Source organism: Pristis pectinata, chromosome 5 (assembly GCF_009764475.1).
Source record: "Pristis pectinata isolate sPriPec2 chromosome 5, sPriPec2.1.pri, whole genome shotgun sequence".
NCBI classification, from domain to species: domain Eukaryota; kingdom Metazoa; phylum Chordata; class Chondrichthyes; order Rhinopristiformes; family Pristidae; genus Pristis; species Pristis pectinata.
The window spans coordinates 26,503,863-26,524,666 of NC_067409.1; the positions used below are offsets into that span (position 1 = coordinate 26,503,863).

General features: G+C 38.4%; 1 protein-coding gene across 6 annotated transcripts in view; it reads left to right on the top strand.

The window, feature by feature from the left end:
• Window positions 1–20,804, top strand: part of znf438 (zinc finger protein 438) — a 210,621-nt gene that overhangs the window by 1,055 nt on the left and 188,762 nt on the right. The window contains exon 1 of one of the 6 annotated variants that reach the window (XM_052016542.1): window positions 47–127. The exons of the other annotated variants lie outside the window; for them this stretch is intronic. The gene's annotated coding sequence lies outside the window, so the exon portion shown is untranslated. Of the gene's footprint in view, window positions 1–46; window positions 128–20,804 lie in introns of those variants that run through there. 6 annotated transcript variants of the gene reach the window in all.

Sequence of the window (20,804 nt, forward strand, 5' to 3'; positions counted from 1 at the left end):
GGCTGCCGCTGGTGGACAGCGGGTTACCCGGAACCTCCAACTCCCACTGTTCGATTCCACTGCTGAGCCAGGCCGGTGTGGGCGTGTGACGTGCGAGCACCTGCAGCAAGCAACGTCCTTAAGCCTGGTGGGGTTTTTTGTAAAGATTTCCTTAATGCGGTTTTTTGCAGCTCTCATATAGGGGGCTTGCAAAGTGTTGTGTCTTCGTCTTCTCTCTCTCCCCCCCCCCCCCCCCCCCCGTTCAAGCATTCTTTTAATTTATTGTACTTGGGTTTACATGCATGTGTCAAGGTGATGGGATAAGTGAATGACACAGGGAAATAGTGCAATCCCATGGGTGAATGTTTTTAATTTCCGAGGAAAACCAATACAGATGTGCCAGCTGCTAAGTATTTGGAGGGGGGGGGGTATTAAAAAATAAACGATTCTAACGTATATCATCCATAAGAATAAGTGGCGCCGTACTTCATTCTGATGCCTTTAACCATTGCCTTGAATGACTAAACCTTTGAGTATGTGGTGTTTATAAAATGTTATTTGACGATATCTTGAAATGTTCCTCAACCAGCCCAAGAATCAGAATCCGGTTTATTATCGCTGACTTAAATGTCGTGAAATTTGCTGTTTTGCGGCAGCAAGTGATTTTCCAATTACATTTCAGAGGATGTCATTGACAGCAAGAAAAAAATACCATCTTATAAACCAAACTATAGCCAGTTTTCTTTGGTGCAAATAACTGAATTTAATTTTTAGTCAATGTATGTGATTTCTAGTTTCATAATGTCATTTAGAAACAACTCATAATTGCTTTGCAATTTTGTAGTATTGTTTTAGTGTGATATCACACATGTTGGTAAATATTTATATGATAGTGATTATACTGTAGTTTTGGGAACAAAATATTATGCACATCATTTGACCCCCTTGATCAACTATATAATTACTTGGATTTTGGAGTGCACTATTTAATTAAGTTTGTGTTTGTGTACTCTGATTAAGATTTTTAAAAATTAATATTCAAGGAAAATTTAACCTATTATCAACATGATTCATTTTATAGGGAAATCATTTACTTGATTTTATGTTCATGCAATGGTTGTTTACCTATTGTCAAAGAATAACAACCATTTAAAGTTGGCCATGACACTAAAATTTGCATATTTTTTCCTTGACCGCTAAGGTTATTTTTGCATTTTGCGTTGAGTATTGATTTACTGGCATACCAGATGAACTATTGCATTTCTTAAGGATGTCATTGATTCATGTATTGTGTAAATGGAGTTTTTATTAAGTTTGTGCAAAATTAATAGTTTGAGTGTTGCCAGGGATGTTAAGGAGAATTGTGCTTGCTGATTTGCACATCCTTGACATCAGTTCATTTTCAAACTAGCAATTGCTTTGGACAATTTAGGTACAGCTATAATGTAGCTTGGAGAATAGAGCAATTTTCAAATGGATGAGCTCAACTGCAAGAAAGATCAGAATTCTACTATATTCGTTATGCTGCGCCTGTTATTGTTGCCTTTTGTACTGGCACTAATTTTAATAATAGAATCTTCACAGTGTCATAGTAACATTGTAAACTAACTTGTTTCATAAATTTTAATTTGAATTTCAACGTAAGGGAAAAAAGGTTTATAATGAGATTGGATAACACAATGGATTGGCAACTGACTTAAATATTGAGGCTTGGGCTTGAATTCACTTAGGCTGATAAGATAAAAAAGTCTTCTCCTGACTGTAAGAGTCCAATATGAAATTAGTCTGAGCTCTTGTCACGTATTTGCTGGGAATTGATGATCTTTTTAGGAACAGGATAGCTTGTGTGGGGGGAAAATGGGGAAAATGTTACACTGGTGTTTTGGGGATTTTCTTGTCAAATTGAGGCTGAGGTCTGCGGTTAGCTTAGTTTTCCTTTGCTACTTCCTGTGCCACTCCTGACTTCTTGATGCTGTCTGTGGGTGTACAACATGAAAAGAATTCCATTCTTCTATGTTGTGTCATCTATCATTGTTGGACACTGAAATCAAAGCTATAATTAAGACTAAACACTTGCATAGAATACATTATCTTGTACCTAAAGACAAAAGGTTTTGAAACATTGCACTTGGTGCATTAACATCCTGTAGAAATATATTTCATTGCTTTTGGAAATCAAATAAGGCTATAAAAATTTAATAACTAGCACAGTATACTGCTGTGCTAATTAGCAGTACCAAAGTAGTACAGTTTGTTTTGCCAATGACGCCTACGTACTGAGAATGATTTTTTTAAAAAAAATGGATGATCATATGTGTGTTTGTGCAGCAGTTTGCCGCAAGGGAAATTCCTAAACTCGTCTAGGTTATTGAAGTGAATTGATGAGTAGAGGCTAGACATGTCCCTGGAGGGAAAGAAATTTCTGGGCCAGTTACCATGGGATGTTATTACATACTTCCTAATGGGGAAGAGTGTACATCATGAAAAGAACTGAAAGTGTGGAGAATTCAATATCTGATTTAAGAGGTAACTAAAAACCACAGATGCATCTGTTTATTTGGAATTTTGTTTTTAAATATAGGTAAACGATCTAAACTGCACAACAGGAACTCTTGTCATAATTTAGTCTGCTTTAGAATTTTACTTTTTTAAAAGCTGTTTTGATGCATTTATTGGAAATGAAACTCAACTCCTGCAGATTCTTATGTGGATTTGTGTGTACTACTTCACTAGAATACCAGTAATATAAATGCACTGCCTGTTGTTATGTTAATAGAAGATCGCAGTGACAAGTGAGCTAAATCTGCAGCTCCTAGAGCAGTATTTCTGATGTGTGCTTTTGATCAATTTTGACAAGTGGCGCTGCAATTTGTATTGCTGGGATCATTTACAGTAGCAGAAGGAAACTTTTCATCAGAAATCTAAGCATATCCTTCTTTGCAAAGTGCCCTGTTGTATAAATATGCTTGCTAACATCACATTTTACATCCACCTGATGAGTTAGTCTCATCCATGAGATGATATGTTTGTGACAATTCCTATGAGTATGAGTTGTGATATAAGACTCCTGACATTTCCATCACTGGTTTGATCCCCTTTCTTTTCTTTATTTCCCCACATGTATTGGTTTTGTAGCTAATATTTCTTAAAAACCAATTGGAAAAGCCCTGCACAGTTGCAGAAGGAAGAGTTGGCAGACAAATCCCAAATGTATCGGAAAGACTTATGAAAATTATTTTGGTAACTCTGTTTAATTGGTTCAAGCAGCACTGGAGCAAAGAAGTTTACTTAGCCCCTTGTGCCTGTTCTGTTTTTGGGGAAATCATGTTCTACATCTCTTAATACCTGAAGTTAACAAGTATTTATCAAATAAATTTAAAAATTAATAACTGATGTAGCATGAATTGCTGTTTGTGCAAAAATTCCAAATTTTTATCACTGTCTTGAATGTAGAAGTATTTTCTAACTTCATTCCTGAAAAATCTGACTCTAGTTTTTGGAGTCCCAGACCTGCAGTCAGTGCAATTAGTTTCTATTCTTTTCAGTTTCCTTTAACACCCTGAAAACTTTGATCACGTCTGATCTGTTGGGTGTAGTACTATTGGTAGACAATGCATTTGTCCAAAATCACTGGGGAAGTTCCAGGGTTTTCTAGCTTTTAAAAGAGATGAAATGAGTGAAAGCAATAGTAAGGGAAACAGTGCAGATGGAGGGCAGATAAAGTGGAAGAAGTCATAGTAGTGAGTCAATGAGAATGATTAAGTCAGCATGAAAGGAGTGCAGATGAATTTTTATTTTAAAATGTCTTCTGCTGAATGAACAGATTGGTGAGTAACAATCTGTTAGGGGGTCTTACAGTTTAATAGGTCATGATTTCACATTTTTAGCCCAATATCATAGTGTATCAGGAGAGTATGGAAAACTAGGAGTTAAGGATTTCAACAAAACTGCAGCAGAGCAGCAGCTCTGGGAGGGGAGAGGGGTTTGGGGGCAGAGAGTTTGTGTGTGGGGAAACTAATCTAAATAAATGTGCAAAATTGACTCTGGTAAAGAAATGGGGAGGGGTGGGGAAGCCTGATGACATCATAATTCAACGAGAAGGTTAAGTTGTGAGCTGATGGAAGTCTTCAAAATAATGAATGGTCTAGATGGAGTTGGTGGAATATGGTTCTAGTTTTAAGAAAGAGCCAAGTAAATTAAGAAAACAGTTTCTTCTGTGCAGTTTGCATCATTTAAAGTTCCAAATAATTGTTTTCAATTGTGGTTTTTAATTACCTCTTAAATTAGATATTGAACCTCTGAACTCTCATTATCAAATCAAATAGGAACTTCAGAAGAAACTTTGTTAAATTGACAATGGAGAAATAGGTAAAAATTAGTTGAATATAGGTGATATTATTGAGGTGTATAATATCGTAAGGGGCATAGATTGGGTGAATGCACACAGTCCTTTTTCCTCAGGGAAAGGAAATCAAAAACCAAAGGGCATAGGTTTAAGGTGAGAGGGGAAAGATTTAAAGGGGACCTGAGGGGCAACTTCTTCGCACAAAGAGTGGTGCTTTTATGGTTGCAAGCTGCCAGAGGAAGTGGTTGAGGCAGGTACAATAACAAAATTTAAAAGACATTGGACAGGTACATGAATAGAAAAAAGTTTAGAGGGATATGGGGAAAATGGGATTAGTTTAGGTAGGATCTTGGTCTATATGGACTGGTTGGGCCAAAGGCCTTGTTTCCATGCTGTGTTGCTCTGACTCTGACTTTTTGTTGGAGCACAATCTAAAAAGCAGCGAATGGGTTGAATGGCTGTTTCTGTACTCTATTATGTAGCATTTTGTTTGAATTTCAGTAGCAGGTTTTAAAAGATTATTTGATTGTTAATTAGAGAGGAACATCTTTCATACATGTCCCATATGTAAACTGTTGGAGATATTTGGGATATCCACATAAAGAGCAAAGAGAATGTATAAAAACATTGGTGAGACTGCACTTGGAGTAATGTGTGCTGTTCTGTTTGCTACACTACAGGAAAGAAGTGATTAAGCTAGAGAAGGTGTGGAAAAAGATTCACACCATTGTTGCCTGAATTGAGGGCTTGGTCTAGAAGGATGAGATTGGATAGGTTGAGCCTGTTTACCCTTGAGCAAAGGAGGTTGAGAGGTGACAAGAAAGAGGTTTATAAAACTATGAGAGTCATAGATAGGGTAGATATGCAAAGTCTGTTTTCTATGGTGGACTTGTCTCAAACTAGAGTGTTCGGCTTAAGATGAGAGGAAGAAGGTTTAAAGGAGATCTGAGGGTAAATTTTGCACATAAAGTAGTTGGTACTTGGAATGAGCTGCCAGAGCTGGTGGTGGAGGCAGGAATAGTCATAAGATTTAAGAGGCATCTGGACAGGTACTAGCATGGCATAGAGGGATACAGAATTAAAGCAGGCAAGTGGGATTAGTATAGATAGACATGACAGTCGACTTAGATGCTGTGGGCCAAAGAACCTGTTTCTATGCGAAAACAACTCTGACTGTATTTTAGAGCACCTTGGAGTTTTATCTGCACTGAAGTGTGATACATTTGTTCTCCCTTACAGTTTAGTTTTGTTTTAGCCTGTATATTGTCTATTTACTACTCATCAGTATAACACAGGAAAAGAAATTTAATTGTAAGATCAGTATTTCTGTCTCTTCAGAGGTGGTTGTGTTGGTGAAAAATGCTATTGATTTCAACTCTCACAGTATACAAACACAGTAAATTCAACTCTGCTGTATAATATCATGTTGAAATTTGAATTGCTGCAGATGTAGCAAAGAATGTATATTAGTTTCAGTTTTCCATCCGTGAGAACAGCTATTTTGAAACAACTTCTGCCTATAAAACATGTGCACTTAAACCAGCTATAGGCAAAATACCACTGCAGGTTCAATTATGTTAACTGCCATTTTTCTTGAAAATGAATATAATCTTAAAACCACAATGGTGGGGGGGGGGGGGGTGTGGGTGGAAATTACTCGAAACAGTCAAATTTCCTGTGGTGTGCATGGAATGGTGAAGCAAAGAAATATGTAGAAAGTTTCAGCATTAAACTTAAAGTGTGTTTTTTAAAAGAAGACAATATTTTTATGCAATTTCCTTTATCTTAAAAGCTTTGCCAATTGCCAGCGGTGAAATATTTAAAAAAAATGCTGGAAATCTTAGAGTGAGCTGCTTTAGGTTGTTATGAAAATACTAATCTGACCTAGGAATTTTATCTGGGTTGTGTAGCAGATGATGATGATTGCTGCTGTAAAATAAGAATACTATTAATTAAATAAGTAAAGCAGTGTTATATTTAAAATGGATCTAACTTGCTTGTAAGCGTAGAATATACTTCATAAATGCTTACTTCCCTCAGTTGGTGGCACGTTTATCACTGGTTCAGGTGTTACTGGCTTTCAGTTCATTCCAGCATCACTATCTTGGCTGGTAACCAAAAGGCCACATTGCTGGAGGTGCCATACTTTGATGTGGTTACAGGTTGAAATTACTGATACTGCAGCTATTTCTTAACAAAAAAATAGCAATCAGTGTCTTGGTCAACATCCTTCTCTCAGTTGGTATCACTAAGTTCATTCACCTGGGTATGCTTCCACAATATATTTTGTGATCTATTACAGATATTGCAAAGTATCAATAAGGGTGGAAAGCTTTCCAATCGTTTAGGTGCAAATAACTCTTACCTCAATTTAGCTTAATTTGCAGTGAAGAGAATTAAAATATATTAGAAGGTTACTATTAACAAGAAGACTCATTTTATGTTAGTTGCTGAAACCCATTCCTCTCTTTGTTGAAATTTGTCCTATAAAGGTGCCATTAATGTGTTTTTTCCTTAGATAGCATAAACAGGAAAACGACACATTTGACATGTGATGTTATCTTTCAAATATTTAGTATTGGGGTTTCGGAGGGATATATTTCAAAAAGACCAGAGTCAATACCACCAATGCTGTCTCAGCAAGATCCTCCAAATTCACTACTAGGATAAGTGAATCGATGTCAGTCTCCTCTCCCAGACAAATATCTCCAGCAATGAAGCCTTAGTTATTCTCAGTCAGCCATTGTTGCCCAGGCCACATTGTTCGTATGCACGAAACCATATTCCTGAAAAATACACTCTGCTCCAAGCTCTTTAATTGGAGGAGTAAAAGATTTAAGAATTTCCTCAAGTTTTACAATATCCCCACTGACTCCTGGGAACTTCTGGCACATGATAGCTCAAAGTGGAGAAGGAGCATTTGAGAACCTCTCTGTTATGCATGGGGAGCACATGGAAGTCCTGCAGAAGCAGCTGAAGGAATCATCTCTTCACAAGCTATCTACCCACCCACCTTGTTAGCTACCTCCTGCCTTGTCCGTGGAAGAGTTTTTGGTTCCCCTATTGCTTTATTAGCCACTTCAGAACCCATAAAACCTGACTGGTAGCAAATTGTCCTACATCCCAAGGGATTGCTTGAGAAGAAAACCAAGTAGAAGTCATATGAGATGGAACTGAAAATGGACCATTTATTCTTGTTGATTAGTTGAATGGCATTGATAGTAGGCAGTCTGTATATTTTTAATCAGAAATTTAGATTAATTATGTAAACTGCTTGTCATTTGAAATTGTCAATCTGTAATTTAACTTGACCGCTATCTAAATACTTTAACCAGAAATACACAATGCCAATAATTCCATTCAATAATTGAGTTTCCTGAAAATGTTTTAAGGTAGTAGAATTGCCCTGAGTGGCAATCATTTGAATCATCCAATATCCTTAATTTATTACAAAACATCAATAGTGTTCATCTTTTGTGCAAATTCAAACTTTTAAGAATGATTGGGTTTTGAAATATCCATGACTTTGTCCTGGTAAAATTTGTCACAAAAAATAAAAGTGAAACAGAGAATGTAACCTATGTGTTTGAGAGAGATTTTGCTGTTAATGTTATGAAAAATTATTAAAGAATAATAGAAAACTTATCACAAAGTAGGAGGCCATTTGGTTCATCATATGTGTTCTGGCCAGGAAAGAATGAGCCCTTATCTCACCATCTAGTTCTTGATCTATATATGTCTGTATTAATCTTGAGGTTTTCTGGCTCTGCCACCCATTCATGAAATAAGCTCCTGACTCCTACCACCTCTGGGTGAAAAAATATTTCCTCATCTCCCTTATAATCCTTCTACCAATTACTTGAAATATATATCCCCTGATTTTTAACTCCTCTGTCAAGGAGGAATTAAGCTCTTCCTATTTATCAAAGTAGAATTTAATGTCAAATGCACAGTGCACGTTTGCACAGGTATAATGAAAAACTTACATGCACCAGCATCACAGGCACATAGCATCAGATACATAACATTCACAAGAAAAACATAAATTAAACATAAATTATGCACAATTTCTACAAGAAAGAACACAATTAGAACAAAAAAAAAGTCCATTGCAGTGCAAAGTGGTCATAGTGTTGCTATACGGAGGTCATGATAAGGGTTATGCAGGTTGGCAATCTTTGATGATAGATATTGCGTTCTTGAGGCAGTGCCTCGTGTATGTATCTAGGCTCCACATAATTTTATACTTTCTAATTGGGTGTCCCCTCAGCTGCCTCTGTTGCAAAAAAAACAATTCTAGCATATTCAATCTTATTGCCAAAATGTTCTAGTTGTAACAACATTATTGTAAAAACTGCTCTGCACTCTCCCCAGTGCACATGGAAATTGAGTTTTTTGAGGATGAAATGTGACCTACTAATTTGTAATACTGATCATACTGGAAATTTGAAATAAAAACCAGAAGATGCTGGAAGTCATACAGCTCCAGGTGCCCAGATTTGATCCTGATCTCGGGTACTGTTTGTGTTGGGTTTGCATAATCTCCCAATGACAGTGTAAATTTCCCCCAGAGGTTCTGGTTTTCTTCCACATTTAAAGATGTGTTGGTAGGTTAATTGGCTACTGCAGAGCTTTCTATTCCTTTAACCCTCACACAGCTGTCCAGCTTCCCCTTGTGTAATTCTTGATCTATTCTTTTATGACTTCGATTTTTGTCACAGCTTTTTAGATTTCTTTAGAGGAGCAAAGTTGTATTCCATCACAATCTGTAACTTTGGCCTGCATCACTCGCTGCACCATTATAATCATGCCAGGGGATTATTAAGGACTGCAGAAGAGCATTCTGGAAGTGGCAGCAGATGTGCTCTAGAAAAGAAGTCACAACCTGGTAAGCTACAATACAGGACTACATGTGCTTTAAACAGCATGTAATAGACAGTTTAGTGAGTGCCAAAGACAAGCTGTAGTATTTGTAAAGTATGTTCATGCAGAAGTGCTGAGTGCACAATCTTGGCTTTCTCCCAAGGAAAGAAAGCATCTTGAAGCCAATTCATTGCCATTCATTGTGACATCTAACAACGCCTAAGAGCACTGGATAGAGCAAAGGCTTCAGGGACACGTCAATATACAGGCTGTTGAAGATTGTGGAGTGATAGGATTTGGGTAGAATTGTGGATATAGGGTTTTAGGTGGAATTGATGGGAGTATTCTTAAAATTGCAATTGTTCTATCAAGGAGAGAAACTAGAATGCATTTAATTATGCAGATAACGGTTTAAGTGTGGAACTTCTTTGAACAAAGGTAACCGTTACCTTAATTAGTATTTTTTAACCATTGATTTTTGCTAGTCAATGACATGGAGTCAATGCAGTTATTAATACTAAAAGTAGCCTGAGATAAGTTGTATTCTGTCTTGTCTGAATTTTCACTCCTGCATCTGAAGTTATACCTTGTTTTGCAACACCAGATTACGTTTATGTGTAGGCAAGTAGTACTTCCATTCATTAAAATTTAATACTTGCACGATAAATTATAGAACCACCAGGAATTCATCAGACCATATCTTATTTGTAGCATATGCATTCTTTACCTGGTTATTGGTACATTTGGCTTTTCCTGTTCATCCCTTTCCTCACCTTGGGCTAGTGTAAAATTTCCATAAAAGCTCATCGATATTTTATTAAATACTTCCTAAAATTACTTCTCCCAGTCCTTGTGAAAATACTTCAATGATTTGGAGATACTAGAGACAGCAGATGTTGGAATCTGGAGCAACACAAAAGGCAATGGAGGAACTCAGTGGGTCAGGCTTGACCCACTGAGTTCCTCTAGTGCCTTTTGTGTTACTTTAATGATTTGTTGTTTTTAGAATCCAGTATTATTTTTAAAACTGTTCATGTATTGTATGTCCTCCCTGTGGGTATTGTTACTTCCTCTTATTTCAGTGTTTGGATATCTAGAATAGGGAAGACAAAGGTTTCTCTATTTGTGACCCTCTACCTCTGCTTGAGATTTACACATAAACATATAAGAAATAGGAGCTGAAGCAGGTTTGAGTGGCCTGCTCCAGCGTTTAATAAGATTGTGGCCAATTTGATTGTACCTTCCAACTCAGCATTCTTATCCATGCATTATAACCCATCATCCTGTTGCTGATGAAGGGTCTCAGCCTGAAATGTCGACTGTTTATTTCCCTCCATAGATGCTGCCTGACTTGCTGAGTTCCTCCAGCATTTTGTGTGCATTAACCCATCATCTTGTTGCTTATCAACTATCTATCCATCTCCACTTTAAAAAATATTCAAAGATTTTGCTTCACTGCCCTCATGACTGTCAGAAAGAAAAATTTCTCTGTCTTAAATGGGCAACACTAAAACTAGCTTCTCCCAGAAAAGGAAACATTCCCTCATATCTATCAAGACTACTCAGGATCTTGCATCAGTCAAGTCACCTTAACTCCAGCAGATACAAGCCTAGTCCTTGGTACACTTCCTCATAAGACACCCTGCCCATTCCGAGTATCATGGAAACCATAGAAAAACTACAGCACAGAAAACAGGCCATTCGGCCCTTCTAGTCTGTGCCGAAACATTATTCAGCTAGTCCCATTTACCTGCCCCCAGCCCATACCCCTCCAGACCTCTCTCGTCCATGTATCTATCCAATTTGCTCTTAAAGGTTAAGAGCGAGCCCGCATTTACCACATCAGTCGAGTCAAATCTTTTCTGAACTGTTGAACTGCTTCCAATGTATTGCATCCTTTCCTCAATAGGTAGATTATTACTGTGAACAAGATGTGGTCTTACCAATGCCCTATATCACTGGACTTAACTGTATAACTGTATCGAATTGCCTTAACAATAAATAACTACATTAACCTTCCAGATTACTTGCTGTGCTTACATGCTAGTCTTCTGAATTGTGCACTTGACACCCAGATCCTTCTGTGGTTAAGATGTATGGAATCTCATTATTTAGATGTTTTATTTATTTTTCCTGCCAAAATGGAGAACTTAACATTTTCCCCTGTTGTACTCCATTTGCTCACTCACCGTGGAGGACATCAGCAATGTGCCGGTTAGTCAGGAGTCTCAGGAAATGGAACTGAGTTCAGTTAAGATTACTAGGGAGAAGGTGCTAGGAAAACTAAATGGGCTAAAGACTGATAAGTCTCCCGGACCGGATGAGGTGCATCCCCGGGTTCTGAAGGAGGTGGCTTTAGAGATAGCGGAGGCATTGGCGATAATTTTCCAGAAATCGATAGATTCCGGCGTGGTTCCGGAGGACTGGAGGGTCGCAACTGTAGTTCCGTTGTATAAGAAAGGTGGGAGGCAGCATAAAGGAAATTACAGACCTATTAGTCTGACGTCAGTGGTGGGAAAGTTATTGGAATCGATCCTCAAGGATGGGGTTACGGAATACCTAGAGGCGCGAGGCAAGATGGGTCTTAGCTAACATGGTTTTGCGAAGGGAAGATCCTGCCTGACCAACCTATTGGAGTTTTTTGAAGAAATCACAGGTAGGGTGGATAAGGGAGAGGCGGTAGATGTTGGGTATTTAGACTTTCAAAAGGCCTTTGATAAGGTGCCTCACGAGAGACTGATTAATAAGATGAGAGGTCATGGAATTATGGGTAGGATAACAGAATGGGTGGAGCATTGGCTGGTTGACAGGAAGCAAAGAGTGGAAATAAAAGGATCTCGTTCTGGTTGGTTACCAGTTACTAGTGGTGTGCCGCAGGGGTCGGTGTTGGGACCGCTCCTTTTTACCTTGTACATTAACGATTTGGATGATGGAATAAATGGTTTCGTGGCTAAGTTTGCGGATGACACCAAGATAGGGGGAGGAGTAGGGAGTATTGAAGAGATAGGAAGGTTGCAGAGGGACCTAGACAGTTTAGGAGAATGGTCAAGGAAATGGCAGATGAGATTCAATGTAGAGAAATGTGCAGTTGTACACTTTGGAAGCAGAAATAAGCGGGCAGATTATTATCTAGGAGGAGAGAAAATCCAAAGCACGGAAGTACAAAGGGACTTGGGGGTACTCGTGCAGGATACCTTAAAGGTTAACCACCAGGTCGGATCGGTGGTAAAGAAAGCGAATGCTATGTTGGCATTCATTTTGAGAGGTATAGTGTATAAAAGTAAGGAAGTGTTGATGAGGCTCTACGGGGCACTAGTGAGGCCTCATTTGGAATATTGTGCGCAGTTTTGGACCCCACATCTTAGGAAGGATGTGCTGACGTTGGAGAGGGTTCAGAGGAGATTTATGAGGATGATTCCAGGAATGAAAGGGCTTGCGTATGAGGAGCGTTTGTCGGCTCTTGGACTGTACTCACTGGAGTACAGAAGAATGAGAGGGGACCTCATGGCGACATTTAAAATATTGATAGGAAAGGACGGAGTAAATGTGGCTAGGCTGTTTCCCTTGGTGGGTGAGTCCAGGACCAGAGGGCACAATCTTAGAATTAGAGGGTACAGTTTCAAAACAGAGATGAGGAAAAATTTCTTTAGCCAGAGGGTGGTGAATTTGTGGAACTCCTTGCCACGTACAGCAGTGGAGGCCAGATCAGTGAGGGCGTTCAAGGAGGAGATAGATAGATATCTAAATAGTCAGGATATCAAGGGATATGGGGATAAGGCCGGAAATTGGGATTAGAATAGGTTTTTTTTTCTTCCCCCATTCCCCATTTCTATTTCCCTTTCCTTGGAGCAGACTCGATGGGCCGAATGGCCTGCTTCTGCTCCCTTGTCTTGTGATCTTGTGAACCTATCTATGGCCCCTTTTATGCTCTCTTTACACATTATTTTCCTACCCATCTGTGTGATATCAGCAAAATATAGCAATTTGGTCCCTTCATCAAAATCATATATATAAATTGTAAAACATTGAGAACCTCCAGCAGCAATCCCCATGGTACATCACTCATTATATCTTGCCAACCAGAAAGATGTGCTTTTGCCCACTTTGTTTTCTGTTAGCAAGCCAATCTTCTATCCATAACTGTTGTAAAATTGTCATGAGGTTCAATTGCTGGTAGAAGGAATTGGATCTTCTATTGTTGTTATTTAAGTTCTTGAAAAAAATGGAATGGAGTACACCTTGATGTGTGACACACTCTAGCTGTTCAGTCAATGACTTACAAGCAATTCAGTTTAATGAGGCAGGGTCAATCCTTTCACTCCCTCCCTGTTTTATTTTATTTATTCAAGGGATGTGGACTTCACAGGCTGAGTCAGCTTTTAAATGCCCATCCCTAATTGCCCTTGAGAAAATGGTGGTAAACTGCCTTCGAGAACTGCTGGTGTCGAGCTTCTTGAATGTTGTTGAAGCTGTACTCACCCAGGCAAGTGGAGAATAGTCTATCAATTGGGTGATAGTCAACAAAGACTTTGTTCATTGGTTTGTAGATGAGAAAAGGATTATCAATACTGTTATCTTTAATTTATTTGATTCAGGTAATCTCTCTATAAATAAAGAAAGAATTAAGTGTTATTATTTCAGTATTCTTAGAGGATGATGAGGTTGTCACAAAAGTTTTGTCATTTGGAGAGTAATTGTTAAGGAAGAGGATTGTATTACTGCAGTCTGTTGTCTCTGAGCTGATAAAACACATTTGGCCCCTATACTATGCAAATTTTTGTGAAAATTGTCTTGCTGTCCTTGTTTATTAAACTTATCTCATTTCTTGTCCCTGGTATAACAGCTCTAGGTTATGATTGTTGTGAAGGAATGGAGTTTGAAGCCTGTAACACTGTGATTGTGTTAGTCCAGTATCTTGCCCATCACTGATCCATCTGTAATCACAAGCAACATCCAGGTGACTCATCCTGATAATCCTGATGCACCTAAAATTAGAAAAGTTTATTAAAGGCTTTAAAAGGTTTATTGAATGCATTGCCTATAGTGATTGTACCAAAATGTGACACCAGCAGTGTGAGGTCAATTTTATGGCAAAAATAAGAGGAAATTGGCATTCACCATAATTGAAGCATAAATTGGATGACATATCCTGTGCATGCATGTGCACAATTAAAAGTGGAAATCTCAAAGACATAAGTAGCAGAGTCTTTGGGGTTTAGTTTGATAATTGCATTTTATTTGTACCCATTACATGAAATCATGATGATTTGGTCCACTAATCTCCCTGAAAAAATAAATATCAATTTCCCATACCACTGATATTCAAATTTTTTGAGTAGCTGTGGGTAATAATGGGGCAGGAGTGTAGTTTGTGGGTTACACCTGCTGCTTGGCATTGGTCAACTCATTGGTCAATTGCATACCATTAGCGTATAGACTATGCAAAGCTGGGGAGACCAGAGCAATCTCAATAAAAGAATATGTTCCATAATTCTGCAAATAACCACAGAGCAAAGTAAAATCCATACATCAGATTGGTATCAGGTGCTAACAATCCATATTGTTTAAATATGGCAATCTAAGCACATTATATTATGAGAACTGAAGGTTTCAGATAGCAGCTAACTTTTCTAGGGCATATCTTGTGCCTACTTTATTTTTCAATGAAATATCTGAGTCTAATATGAAAATGAATTTTGCATTTATTTCTAATTTTATAAGGAGGAGAAGCACAGCTCAAATTAATTGAAAACTGCTGCTTTATTTCAATTTTGGATTGAATGATTTTCTTTCTTCCCAATAGCAATGCAGGGATAAATGTTTGTCAATTTTCTTCTTCAGCTGAAAGATGGTTGTACCGAAATAGGAATCATTCCACTAATGTAGAATTGTACAACTCCTTAAGAGTGCCCTTTTTCAAAAGATTGGCTGTATTTGTGAGAATATTTTCTCTGATATTTGCTGAATCACCTTGTTACCAAAATTCTGTCTTTGTCAGTACAGGATGGTAGTGATTCCAATGCCTCTGTTATCTGATTTGGGGGTCTGGATTGTGTAGTGGGTGACATGATGACCTTTTCCTCATTTTAAGATTTAGGTTCAATCTCCTACAGAGTAAGAAATGAGACTTTTTTTATTCTTTACATTTCTGCTTTTCTTCTTCTGATATCCTGGTTAAGTTCTTAGATTCATACAGCATGGAAACAGGTCCTTTGGCCCAACTGGTTGTTGCTGACCAAGATGCCATTCTAAGCTAGTCTCATTTGCCCACGTTTGGCCCATATCCCCCTAAACCTTCCCTATCCATATACCTGTCCAAGTGCCTTTTAAATGTTGTTAATATACCCGCCTCAACCACTTCTTCTGACAGGTCATTCCATATACTGACTGCTCTCTGGGTGAAAATGTTGCCCTCAAGTTCCTATTAAACCTCTCCCTTCTCACCTTAAACCTATGCCCTCTAGTTCTCGATTTTCCCCAACCCTGGGAAAAAGACTGTGGGCATTCACCCTATCTATGCCCCTCATGATTTTATAAACCTCTATAAGATCACCCCTCTACACTCCATTGAATAAAGTCCCAGCCAAACTCAGGCCCTTGAGTTCTGGCAACATGCTCGTAAATGTTTTCTGCCCTCTTTCCAGCTTAATAGCATCTTTCCTGTAGCGGAGTGATCAAAACTGATCACAATATTCCAAATGTGGTCTCACCAATGTCTTGTACAACTGCAATATAACATCTCAACTTCTACACTCGATGCCCTGACATTTGAAGGCCAGCGTGCCAAAAGCCTTCACCACCCTGTCTACCTGTGACGCCACTTTCAGGGAACCATGTACTTGTACTCCTAGGTCCCCCTGTTCTACAACACTCCCAAGGGCCTTAGCGTTCATCATGGAAGTCCTACCCTGATTTGTCTTCCCAAAATGCAACATCTCGCACTTAGCTGAACTAAATTCCATTTGCCATTCCTCGGCCCACCTACTCAGCTGATCAAGATCCTGCCATTATTCCTGATAAATGTCTTCACTGTTTACGGCACCACTTATTTTAATGTCATCTGCAAACTTACATGCCTTGTCCATTCTCATCCAAGTCATTGATATAGATGACAAATAACAATGGGCCTTGCACTGACCCCTGAGGCCTCCAGTCTGAAAAACAACCTTCCACCATCACCCTCTGCTTTCAATCATCAAGCTAATTGTGTAAGTATTTAGCAAGCTCTCCATGGACCTTTGCATTCTAACTTTCCATAGCAGCCTACAATGTGGAACCTTATCAAAGGCCTTACTGAAGTCCATATAAACTACATCTACTGCCATGCCTCATTGACCTTAGGTAATTCTTTAAAAAAAAATTTGATCAAATTTGTGAGACAATTTCTCCCACGCATAAAGCCGTGCTGACTATTCCTAATCAACTCCTGTTTTTCTAAGTTCAGGTATATTTTATCCCTCAGAATCCCCTCCAGTAACTTGCCTACTACAGATGTTAGCCTTACTGGTCTATAGTTCCCAGGATTTTCTTTACAGCACTTCTTAAATAAAGGCACAAAATTAGTCACCCTCCAGTCCATTTGCACCTCACCTTTGGCTAACGATGATGCATATATCTCAGCCAGGGCTCCCGCAATCTTTTGTCTAGCTTTCCACAGTGTTCTTGGATATACATGATCAGGCCCTGGAGATTTATCTACCTTCACATGTTTTGATATGTCCAAGGTATGTCTTGGGGATTCTCAGACTATTCCGAAGACATCCCACCAACTCTCAAGTTCCAAAGTCTTCATGCCTTTCTCCATGGTAAAAAAAAGGAGAAATATTTAGAGGACCTCGCCCATTTCCTGCGGCTCCACACACAGATGTCCACTTTAGTCTTTGCAGGGTCCTATTCTCTTCTTTTTCCCATAACATACTTATAATATCTCTTTGGATTCTCCTTAACCTTCTCTGCTCAAAGTCCCCCTTTTGCCCTTCTGATTTTCTTCTTGAGTATACTTCTGCATTCCCTCCTTTTTCTTGACCAGAGCCTCGATATCCCTCATTATGCAGGGTTCCTTACTCCTGCCAGCCTTTCTCTTCACTCTAACAGGAGTATGCAGATCTTGAACTCCCAATATCTCACTTTTAAAAGTCTCTCACTTGCCAGATGTTCCTTTGCCCGCAAACAATCTACTCCAATCAACTTTTGCACATTCCTGTCTAATACCATCAAAATTTGCCTTGGCCCAATCTAGAACCTTAACTGTGGACCAGATCTGTCCCCTTCCATAACTAATTTAAAACTAATAGAACTGTGGTCAATGATCCCAAAGTGCTTCCCCACTGACACCTCAGTCACTTGTCCTGTCCTATTTTCCAAGAGGATGTCAAGCTTTGCCCTCTCCCTAGTAGGGCCCTCTATATATTGCCTAAAAAAGCTTTCCTGAACACACTTACCAACTTTTACTCTGTCTGAGCCCTTAGCACCATGACAGTCCCTGTCGATATTAGGAAAGTTAAAATCCCCTACTATGACAACCCTATCATTCTTGCAAATTTCTGCGATCTCCCTGCATACTTGTTTCTCTAATTCCAGTTGACTATTCGAGGGCCTATAGTACAATCCCAACACGATGACCTTCCCCTTCTTACTGCTCAGCTCCACCCATAAAGTCTCACTGGATGATCCCTCAGTAATTTAATCTTGTACTACTGAAGTGATGTTCTCCTTAATTAGGCAGCTCCTCCTCCTCTCTTTCCTTGACCTCTTCCCCTCCCATAGCACCTGTACCCTGGAACATTTAGCTGCGAGTCCTGTCCCTTCCTTAGTTCTGTTTCTATCATGGCTATAATATCCCAGTCCCACATATCTATCCATGCCCTGAGTTCATTCACCTTTCCTGTCAGGCTTCTTGCATTGAAGTAAATGCAATTTAATCCAACAATCTTTGCTTGCTCCTTGCCATGCTGCTGCCTGTCTTGTCTACTGAACTTACTGTCATTGAATTCTGTCTCAACTTTCAGCCTCCCATTTGCCTCACTGCTACTTTGGATCCCATCCCCCTGCCAATCTAGTTTAAACCCTCCCTAATAGCACTAGCAAATCAGCCTGCCAGGATATTGGTTCCTTTCCAGATGAGGTGCAACCCGCCCCTTTTGTACCAAGTTCCTGCCAGGTTTTCCAAATAGCATCAAACTTGTTTTTCAAGAGAAATACTGTATATTTGCTAACATGGGAGATCTCAGCTGGTGCAGGAGGATATGGAATTATTCTGAACTTGGTGCCAGTTTTGTACCTAAGGTTAGACCACGATGCTGTATTGGTCAAAAATTAAAGGCGAAGGTGCTTCTCTTCAACTCTTGACATTCTCTATGATCAGCACAAAAATCATCATTGTATTAATATTGTTGGGGTGCTTGTGGATCAACCATTTCCTTGAACTCTTGACCAAAATGCTGATGACAATCTTCATTAAATTAGCAGTTTAACATAAAAATGTATCATTGAGGTCTGTGCCGTTAGACTAATTTAACTAAAACTTATTCACTTTCTTCTGTGGTTGATATAGCTTCTTAAATTGCAATTTTGCAATAAGTGACTTTCATGAATGAGCAAACACAGGTGTCTATGATTGTAGATTCCAGTTTAAAAAAATTTCTAATATTCTGTGAGTGAACATAATGAAATATGTTCCCTGTCATTTTATATTCTGTAAGTTTGAAAGGTAAAGGAAACATTTCATGTGGCATATTTCTAAAATAGATTTAGGATGTAATAACTTGGTTCAAATGTATGGATGCAATATGAGATTTTCTAATATTGATGTAGAATTTATTTTTTGCAATAATTCAATAAACAAATTTTAATGTGATGGGAGAAAATTGCAAAGAACTTCATGTTTGCCCCTATTGCTTCAATTCTGAAAGGTAGCTGAAATGATTTGTCTGCAAATGATTTTTTGAATTTAAAGTGATAAATATTTGATGTAAGTAGTCTTAAGACACTGCTACAAAATCTGAAAATTCCTAGTATTTTCATAGTAGTTGATTTCTTTTCCCCAAAACATCATCAGATTGAATAAAAACCTGTGATAATATTTAGAAGAAGTCTGTCCAACATCTTGAGAGATGAAAGGAGTGCAACAACTTCTGTCATTCTGTGGTGTGGGAGGGAGAGCAAGATTTCCTGTGTAAGCTACCCATGCACTTACCAGCTGAAGATTGGGGAATACTCTATTTCTTGGCGTGCTTGCTGATCTCAGCCTGGACTCTCCAGTGCTTATCCATGGTAACTGTACTAGGCTTGGACCAGTTTCTCCAGATAAGGGCAATTTTGGTTAGGGTTCTCCCAATTGTTAGTCAGAGAATTGAATTTCTTGAAGACCTTGTTTCTGTATTGAAGATTTGGACTTTTAATATTACTTGTCATTTTTTTCATTTAGCCATTGAGCTCAGCAGACATAGCTTAAAAATTGCTTGTGTATTTTAAGTGATATTTTCCACATAATTGTTTATTTGTACTTAAGCAATATTAGTTCTAATTTACAATTTTGCAAGCCCAATTAAATTGGGAGCAATAGTCGACACTAAGATGGATTGCAACAAATTATACCAAGGGTAATGAACTGTAGAGTGGCAAATAATTTTTGCCAAATAATTTCAACGCTAGTGTGTGGTATTTATTTTGAAAAATATCTAAATGGGGTAAAAGAGCAAAGACATCTGGGTTGCTAAAATCACTAAAAGCAACAATGCCGCTTAATAGTAAAATAATATGTGCAAGTGCAGTTTTTTTTTAAGAAGGGTAAAATTAAGAGGTAAAAACATTATACTAAACTCTAAACAGACTTGGACCGCATGGTGTACTAGAAAGAGGATTCAAAAGATTAGCTAGAGAATGTACCTATTAGGAATGGATGAAGAGGTTTGAAAAGGGAAGGCTTAGCGGTACCCTAACAGGTTTTCAAAATTATGAAAGGGTAGACGCACAGCATTTCCATTTGTGGAGAAGGGCAAAACTAGAGGCCGTCAACATAGGATATAAAAATTTGGATAAAACTTCTTCACTGAGAACGTGAAAATATAGAGCTTACAGCCACAGCATTGCTGTTGTGACAAATAATTTATTTAATCTAAAGCAATATTAGCATATATGGCAATATTAGCATAAGAAAACAAAGGATTATGTCAATAATTAAAAAAGTGATGCAAGGAAACTATATACCAGCATGTATTGATTGAGATGACTGATGAGCTACTGTGCTTATATTCTATATAATGCAATACTGTGGTTGGCAGTTTAATACCGACTTGTAAAAATGCTCCTAAAACAGCAGCAAAATCTTTTAAATTTTCAACATATTCCTCAACAGTACAGCAACAGCTTTTGCATGGCATTTATCTTTTATCTCCTGGTCCTTTCAGAAAGCTAAGGCAATTCTCTCTTTTACACTTTTCCATGGTTGTCACTGCTTTCAGAATGGTATGGGTAGCATAGTGGTGCAGCAGGTAGTGCTGCTGCCTCATAGCTCTTGCAGCCTGGGTTCAACCTGACCTAAATGCTGTTTAGCAAACAAAAAGAGTTTGTATATTCTTGCTGTGATGCGCTTCTGTAAGTTATCCCTTGTATCGGT